Raw genomic sequence first — 10,165 nt, 5'->3', positions numbered from 1 at the left:
ACACTCATACTTTGCTGGTGGGACTGCAAATTGGTCCAACCAATCTGGAAAGCAGTATGGAGATTCCTTAGAAAACTTGGAATGGAACCACCTTTTGACCCAACTATCCCACTCTTTGGTCTTTACCCAAAGGACTTAAAAACATCATACTACAGTGATGCAGCCATATGAATGTTTATAGCAGAACAATTCACAATAGTCAAATTGTGGAACCAATCTAGATGCTCTTCAATAGATGAATAGACAAAGAAACCTTGGTATATATACACAACGTGGTATTAATCAGCAATAAAAGAGAATAAAATTATGGCATTGCAGGTAAATGAATGGCGTTTGAGGATATCATGCTAAGCAAAGTAAGCTAATCCCCAAAAGACCAAAGACCAAATTTTTTCTCTGGTAAGTGGATACTAATCCATAATGGGGATTGGGGCATGAAATGAGTGGAAGAAATTTTGATGGGAGAAAGGGAAGGAGGGAGGTAGAATAGGGGTAGAAGAGATAGTAGAATGAGACAGTCATTATTACCCTAGATACACGTATGACTGCATGAATGGTGTGACACTACTTTGGGTAAAACCAAGGAAGTGAAAAATTCTGCTCCATTTGTGAACAATGAATCAAAGAGCATTCTGCTGTCATCTAAAACTGATTAGAATAAATAAATAAACAATTTTTAAAGAATACTAATTAAAAATATAAATATTAATATAAATTCTATAGACATTAAAATGATAGGAGGATATAATGAAATATTTTATGCCAATATATTCAGTAATTTAGGCGAAATGGAAAAATTTCATTGAAGAACAGATCTAATCAAATTTGGTACTTACAAAAAAGAAAAACAAAGAGGTGTGTGTGTGTGTGTATATATATATAAAAAATATTTACTTTATAAAAATAAATAGCTAACCATCTTAAAAAGAAAACTCCAGGTCTTGATGGTTTCACTAGCAAACTTTTTCAACTACATAAAGTAGAAATAATACTAATGTTTTAAATAGATGTGGAGGGAGCACCTCCCAACACATTTTAAGACCATCACAATTATAGACCAATATTATTCAGCACATAGATTCAAAAGTTATTAGCACAATATTCTTAGGTTGAAAATTATGTAAAAATGGGTTATTTATTGTGTTTGACAATTGTCACAGGAATGCAAAAGCAGTTTGATATTTAAACATTCACTGACATATTTCATCATGTTAACAGCAAAAGGTACTATAATAACCTTAACAGGTAGAGAAAAAAGATTTGATGAAATTTAGCAATTATTCCTGAAAAGAAACAAACGTTGGAGAGGAATTTACCAATCGTATAGAGCCTATCTATGAAACATATATAGTTAAAAACACACTAAGTGATGAAATACTTACCACTGCCTGACTAAAGTTAATGATAAGGAATATAATTTTCAACACTTTTATTCAACATTGTACCGCATCTTCCAGCTGGTAAAATTAGGAAAGAGAAGGAAGGGGAAGGGATAAAGAAAAATAAATTCTGATTTTTCTTTTTAAACTTATAGATGATATTGTTTACATTGGAAATCCTAAGGAATCAATAAAAATGAACTAAATCTAATAAGCGACATGAGTAAAGTTGTATGATACAATATCTAAGATTAATCTATGTCTCTATTCTGGAAAAAAAGTTATTGGAAAATGAAGATTAAAATACCAATTACTCTAGTACTCAAAAACAAAATAATTTAGAATAAATTAGCAAAGGATCTATAAAACCTCTATACTGAAAACTAAAAATATTACTGAGAAATATGGAGACCTAAACACATGGAGAGATATGTTAAGTTCATGGATAGATACACATAATATTGTTAAGGTACAAATTTTCTCAAATCAATCTATAAATGCATGTAATTTCAATCAATCAAGGGAATTTTAAATCTATTTCAAATTTTTATAGGGAGTAATAAATATTCAATACAATCTTGAAAAAGGAAAATTCAGTTGGACTACTTATACTACCAAATATTAATATGTACTATAAAACTGAAATTATTAGGATAGTGTGTCAAGGGCAGAAAGATTAGCAGACCAAACTAGAGTTCACAGTCCCACTTGACTTTCAGTAAATGTTTCAAAGCTATTCAGTGGAGGAAACAGTCATTTCAGTAAATGATAATGAAATCCTTACATGAAAAATTAAATGTGCAAAAAATTAGACTTAACCTCTTTCTTATGCCATAAACCAGAGGTTGGCAAATGTTTTCTTTTAAAGGTTTTGTATTAATGTAAATGTTTTAAACATTTTGGACCAAATGATCTCTGTCAGAACCATTGGGTTCTGTCATTGTAGTGCAAAAGCAGGTAGAGATAATAGATATTTACATGAGTGAAACTGTCAACACTTGTGATTAGAAAAGAAAAGTAAGATGGATCGCATCTTGACATTTTAACACTGGAACAGTCAAGTTTCTAGGAAAAAAACAGTATATTCCTGAAACCTTGAGATAAGCAAGGATTTTTGAATGGAGCACAAAAAGCTCTAATTATGAGAGGAGAAAAACGTAACATCAATTGGACCTCTTCAAAATTTAAAACCTGCTTATCAAAAGACACTAAAAATAAAACAATAAAAAGGACAATACACAACTGGGGGGGGGCAATACTTAGCTAAAATTCAGAACACTGGCTACACAAAAGAGAAGCACCATTTGTAAACATTGCCAGTACTTAAAGGTACTCAATCATACACCTGACCTCTGTACATTGCACTACATGCAAAAAAAGTGATATAGCACACTGAGTTTCAGCTTCCAAATAAAAAAAACATCACTAGTTCCACAGCTCTCTTTGCCTACTCCTTCCTCCAACTCTGATTTGCTGGCTAGGAAACACTCACACCCCAGGGCAAGAGAAGATGGATGAAGAAGGAAGAGAATCCATCCCTCCTCTGACCTTTCTGTTCTATTTGGGCCCTCAACAAATGGTAGGATAAACACCCATGTCACTGAGGATGGATTTCTTTACTCAGTCTACTGACTTAAATGCTAATCTCATCCAGAAACACTCTCAGACACACCCATAAACAATGTTTGACCAGCTAGCTGGGCATCAATTAGCCTAGTCTAGTTGCCACATAAAATTAAACATCACATCAACAAAATACAATTTTTTTAACGTTACTAATTTTATTCATTACCACATGTATGGATTTTCTCATTAAAAATGAGAAACTGTTATTTTCTGAAGTGAGAATATTAATAGGAATAAAGCTACTTTTCTACCAAATGCACCCTTCACTATATAATTATTAATACAACTCAGAAAGTCAATTGCTCATATTCTAATGATTTATTTTCTGATGAAATTCTTTAGCCATAAAGGTATTGCAAAACCTTAATGCTCTATGTATGCCAACAGGTGATATGATGACAGGGAGAGGTTAGCTCAAGAAAAACAATGATCCAGGCTACCATTATTCACACAATTTAACTGTACACAAAACATTTTATAAATAATTTTTTTAGAAATTCTTAATAAAAGCATAAGGCTTCATCATTAGTTCATAATTGCAAATGCTTAACAAAGAAATCTGAGAGCTTATGCATCTTCTTTTCTATAAAAACATTCCACACTTTTATCATTTTTTTTAAAAAAAATAGCTATGAAGCATTCACACAACCAAGTCCTAGTTCTCATAGAAAAATTTAAAATTTTTTTCATAACATTGAGAATTTTTTCTGAACTTTTACCCAATACTCTTGAGGCTTATGTAAACTAATTAAAATATATTGCCTCCAAAAAGATTTATGTTAAGAATTCTGTCATATTAAAAGACAGAACTGAGTCAACCCAAAATAAATTGGACAGAATCAATTGAAGATCACAGAAATATTTCCTCTAGGAGTGACAGTCAAGGATGAGTAACTGAGTTCAGAAATGGTGGAAACACCATCCGAAGAACAAGGAAAAAGTAACAGGAAGGGAATTAACTTGAATAAAAATGCACTGATCTGACAGAGAGATGGACAGACAGATGGAGAAAGACCTGTTTGCTTTCTTCTCTTAGACAATTAATTTCTTGTACACAGTAATGAATGGAAAGAAAAGAAAAACCATCAGAAGCATCAAAATCAGCACCAGAAGCCCTAAATAAAGCATGAAAAACTAAAATGTCATCTCACCCCTTGGCAAGTTTTAGATTTCCTTAACATATGAGCTTCAACCCCGTTGACATTAATGGGAATTATATGTGCCTCTAGAGAAAAGGAATCACCCAATTATGAGAACTGCATAACTAACCACCGTGAATCACTGGAAATGTTCCTGGGAGCCAGGTTCATGGCCAGAAGCCATGCAGAGGCCTGAGGAATGAATGAATCCCAACTTTGTATAAGGCTAAGTGTCAGGAAAACTGGGTGTGGGGGGATAGTTGTAAAACTATAAAGTTTTACCTACAAAGAGAGTCTAAGTAGGTTTGTCACTACTCTGAATATGGTTTCTAACCCTATCAAACTAAGAAGTCATTTTAAACCATGGGAAGACACCACAGGAAAAATAGGTATTTTCTTAGGCCCCTGTAACAAAATTGAACTCTTCTCATGAGCAGCTTTAAAACATTCAAGCAGTCAGCAAATATTATTTGTTTACATAAATTCCAAGTATAATTCCAAGTATGATTTAATCCACATGGTGGATTAAATTCCGTGTAGTTTTTTTGTGTGTGTGTGTTTTCATTTTAGTAAGGTTGATAGCTTTCCCAGGATCCTAGGTGCAATAATTAAGAGTCCACCTAAAGTGGTAAGATTCAAAGCTGTCATTGTATAGGAGAAGTCATTCACAGTATTTCAAACTCACGAAGAAACCTCTTGCTTAAACAGATATTCTCTTCTCTGGGTTTAAACATCAATTACATTCCAATTTTCTGTCTCATCTTAAAATGCAAACATCTCCCAAGGAAGTATTTCCTGCTTTATCAGTCATTTGTAACTCACTGAAGCTTGTGTGTAATGTACTTTCCTGAAATTCTCTCTTCAGTGATCCTGGCCCCTTCAGTGCTGTGGCAGAAGAAAGAGACCTCTGTATGGAAGGTAAATAGCAATGATTAAAATGTGCATGTCACAATCATTGTATAAATGACCATGGATTTCTTAAAAAATACACAAAAAACAAGACAATTGACAACATAAGTGGTCTTGTGATTATTAAAGAAATTAAATTGTAAATTAAAAATCTCCTAAAAAGGAATTTCCAGACCCAGATGGCATCAAAAACATAAAGGAGAATTAACATCAGGTTTATGCAACCTTTTCCAGAAATAGAACTAAACACTTCCCAGATCATATTATGAGGTTAGTATTAGGTTGATACTGAAATAAAAGATGGTAAAAAAAAAGAAAAGAAGAAATAAAGAAAAAGAAAGCTACAGATTTATCTCTAGTGCATTTAGATGCAAAAATTCTCAACTAAATATTAGCAAATCAAATCCAGTCACATGTGAAAAGAATTATACACAAAAATCAGGCAGGATTTATTCCAGGTATGCAAGGCTGATCCAACATTCAAAAATCAATTAATGTAATCCACCATATCAATAAGCTAAAGGAAAAAAATTCATATACTCATACTAATTGATGGGGAAAAAGTATTTGACAAAATCCAACACTCATTCATGCTTAAAAAAAAAACAACCACAACCCTCAAAACTAGAAATGGAGGAGAACTTCCTCAAATGAAGAGAAAAAAAATATGCAAAACCCTTGCAATTAATATACTCAATAGGGAAAGACTAAATGTTTTTCCAAAGTTGGTAGGAAGGGGAGGGTGTCTGTTCTCACTACTCTTATTCAGAAAATCTAAGAAGTTCTAGACATTGCAACATGAAAAGGGGATCTGTTTGGAAAGGAAGAAACAAAACTGTTGCTCTTTGCAGACAACATGATTATCCATGCCAGGAAATCCCAAGGAACGTACAAAACAATGCACAGAACTAAAACATTAAGATTAGCATAAAAAAGATAAATAAAGGGCATTTATATAAGCTAACAAAGAACATTCAGAAACTGAAATTAAAATTTACAATTTCTGTAAAAATATTTCAGGGGGAAGTGCTGGGGAGCTAAATTGGCCAACTTATATTGTTATATTGTGAGCATGAACCAATATGCAACATCAAATCCCATCATTATGTACAACTATAATACACCAATAAAAATATGGAAAAATAAAATATTTTAGTATGAATGTAACAAAACATACTAAAATATGAGTTCCAAGAAGTACAAAATTCTGATGAAAGACATCAAAAACCCCAATACATGGAAACTCATACAATGTTCATGAATTAGAAGATTTAACATGGTAATGATGTTTACTTTCTCAAAATTTATCTGTAGATTGATTGAAATTTCTATCAATTTCCAAGCTGCTTTACACAGATGTTGGCAAAATCTAAAAGTTATATATAAGAGTACTGGTGCTAGAATAGCTCAATTTTGAAGTATAAGAACAAAGTGATAAATATAACACTACCTGATGAAAAAGCAGATTATGCCGCTATAGAAATTGAGACCTAACATAGACACATTGAGCAATGCTTCAGATTAGAGAACTCAGAAGTAGACCCACAAAAATATGATGAAAGGATTTTTGTTCAGAGGCCCAAAAGGAACTCATTTTAGGTGAGTAGGCTTGCTTGTCAATAAATGATGCTGGAGCAATCACACATGCATAGGCAAAAGAAAAATGAAAAAAAAAAACTTGAAGTGAAACCTCATATCTTATAAAAAATTAACTCAAAATAGATTACATGCTAAATATGAAACATAAGCTCTCTGAAAGAAAAATATATATATAAGGCAATGCTTCAGGACCAGTGTTAAAGAAAATTCTTAATACCTAAAGCATGACCCATAAAAGTAACAATTCATAAAGTGAACTTCATTAAAATTAAAAACTTTGGCTATATAAAGCGCTCTGTTATGCAGATAAAAAGACAAGCAAAAACCACATATCTCACCAAGGAATTGTATCTAGATTATAAAGAACTGTCAAAGCTCAACAGTTAAAATTTATAATTAGAAACTGGGCAAGAGGCATACACAGAAATTTCTTAAAAGATTGTATAAATGACAATTAAGCACATGGAAAATATGTTCAACATCACTAGCCATTAGAGAAATGCAAGTTAAAACCAAAATGAGATATCACTCTACGTTTATTAGAATGACCAAAATAAAAGCAGTAATAATACCAAATGCTGGTAAGGATGCAGAGAAATCAAATCCCACACATTCTCGTAGGATGATAAAATGGTAAAGACATTCTGGAAGAATATCTGGCAGGTTTTTTTTTTTTTTTAACAAAGATAAATATGTGCTTTGAATGTTTACCAAAGTCCAGCAATTTAATTCATGGGTATTTAACACAGAGAAATTAAACCCATGTTCACACAAAACTATGTTCATAAATGTCAATGGTAGCTTTATCTGTAACAGCCCTAATCTGGAAACAATGCAAATATCCTTCATAGCATGAATGGTTAAGCAAATTGTGCTAAAACCATACTATAGAATACTATTCAGTAGTAAAAGATACAAACTAAAAACACACATTTGGCAGGATCTCAAAGAAATTAGAGGGAAAAAACAAATCTCAAAAGTTTCCATACTGTGTGCTATAGCACTCTTTTTTTTTTAAAGAGAGAGAGAGGGAGAATTTTTTAATATTTATTTTTTAGTTTTTGGCGGACACAACATCTTTGTTTGTATGTGGTGCTGAGGATCGAACCTGGGCCGCACGCATACCAGGCGAGCGCGCTACCGCTTGAGCCACATCCCCAACCCTATAGCACTCTTCAAAGGAGAACATTTTAGAGACAGATAACAGAGTGTTGGTTCCCAGGGACTTGGAAGAGAGTTAGGGAGAGGGAAAATGTGTCTATAAAGAAAAACATGAGGATCTTTGTGATGGAACTGTCCTGTGTCTTGACTATGGTGTTGGTCACACAAATGTAAGAATACAATAATGCTGCATATAACAAAATACACACAAATTTATTAGTGCATGTAAAACTGCATGTGAAATCTGAGTAAGGTCAGTAAATTTTAAAAAGGCAAAAAAGAGAGTTAAAAAAGACCATGAATTTCAGGGAAGAACATACGACTGGGGCTGTGGTTCAGTGGCAGAGATATTGCCTAGCATGTGTGAGGCTCTGGGTTTGATTAGAGCAGATTATGCTAAGTGAAGCTAGCCAATCCTTAAAAAACAAGTGCCAAATGTCTTCTTTGATTTAAGGAGAGCAACTAAGAACTGAGCAGGGAGGAAGAGCATGAGAAGAAGATTAACATTAAACAGGGACGAGAGGTGGGAGGGAAAGGGAGAGAGAAGGGAAATTGCATGGAAACTGAAGGAAACCCTCAATGTTATACGAAATCACATATAAGAGGTTGTGAGGGGAAAGGGTGGGGGGAAACAAGGGAGAGAACTGAACAACAACAGATGAGGTAGAGAGGGAAGATGGGAGGGGAGGGGAGGGGGGATAGTAGGGGATAGGAAAGGCAGCAGAATACAACAGTCACAAATATGGCATTATGTAAAAATGTGAATGTGTAACTGATGTGATTCTACAATTTGTATTTGGGGTAAAAATGGGAGTTCATAACTCACTTGAATCAAATGTATGAAAGATGATATGTCATGAGCTTTGTAATGTTTTGAACAACCAATAAAAAAGCACAATATACAAATAAATAAAATAAAGTCCATCTACAACTAAAAAAATTAAAAAGAACATTCTGAGACATTATTTTTGTCAGTAGCAGCTATCACGACATTGTTTGTACAATAGCATCAATTCACAGAGATGTATTAGCCTGTAAGACCCAGTCAGTTGCCCAGTCATGACAAAACTTCTTCTAGAGTTGAAAACTTGCATTTTCAACTATAACTGTCTTTGTTACCTGAGACACTCTTTCTCAATTGTTTCCAGTTCCACCAGTTTGAAATTTAGAGGAAGTTGGGATACAGACATAACAGTGGGTTAGCGGAGAGAAAGAGACTTTACTCTCCAGAAACAAAATATATACCCCATGCCCCCAATGAGCCACTTCCTCCAGCTACACCCCACCTGCCTCCAGTTACCACTCAGTTATTCCCATCAGGGATTAATTCACTAATTAGGTTGAGGTTATAACCTAATCAGTTCTCCTCCAAACCTTCTTGCATTGTCTCGCATGTGAGTTTTTTGGGGACACTCACATCCAGACTATAACAGCTATAATTTCAAGCTCTTGACAGTTCCTCTTGACAGTTCCTCATTAATAGTGAGTCCTGAATTCCACCTATGTGAGCAAGACCTAGGTTATCAGTTCCTCATTCCATCCTCCAAGTGTTTTTGAACTCTCCATAGAGTCTTACATGTGTCCATTAATGCTTCTCTTATTTTCTCCCTTACTCCAGCTCCCCTGATTGAACTCTACCTCTCTTGAAAGCCTTGATGTCTGCCTTTAGACTGTTATTATCTCTGGCAAATATGCTGGTTTCAGTGCTACAAAGCTCATAAAACTAAGTGTGAAGGGGGCATTTCTAATGCTTCATTTTACTGCCATCATGCCCTTCTCTCTGAATCTGCCATATTCATCACCTTGGCAGTAGAGTAAATGGGCTGTCATGGGGCTTCTGGGTATTTCCTTAAGCTTCTGCCTAGAGTTCTTTGTGTGGAAGGTAGGTGATCAATACTGGACCTAAGGAACAACTAATCTAATTTCTGTCTCAATAGATTTGCCTACTCTGGACATTTTATATAAATTAAATCATGTGTTCTTTGTGGCTGGCTTCTTTCACTTGGTATATGTTTTCAGGATTTATCCATGTTATAGCTTATATTGGTACTTCATTCGTTTTAATGTGAATAATATTACATTTTAGGGATATTTAACATTTTATCTTCTCAGTTTATGACTAATTGGGTTGTTTCCACTTTGGGTTATTAAAAATAATACTCCTCTTGATGCACACATCCAAGCATTGATATGGCCGTGTTTTGTGTGTTTGCAAATCCTTTCAGTGTATATTCGTGGGAGTCTAATTGTAGGGCTCATGAGATAACTCCATGTTTTAACATATGAGAAATTGAAAACCTGATTCCAAACTAGCCGCAATGTTTCAAATTCTCAACAGCAATGTACAAGGAT

The sequence above is a fragment of the Marmota marmota genome, unplaced genomic scaffold (genome assembly GCF_001458135.2).
Source record: "Marmota marmota marmota unplaced genomic scaffold, marMar, whole genome shotgun sequence".
Taxonomy (NCBI): domain Eukaryota; kingdom Metazoa; phylum Chordata; class Mammalia; order Rodentia; family Sciuridae; genus Marmota; species Marmota marmota.
The sequence above is the reverse complement of the archived record's forward strand: the minus strand, read 5'-3'. Positions refer to the sequence as shown.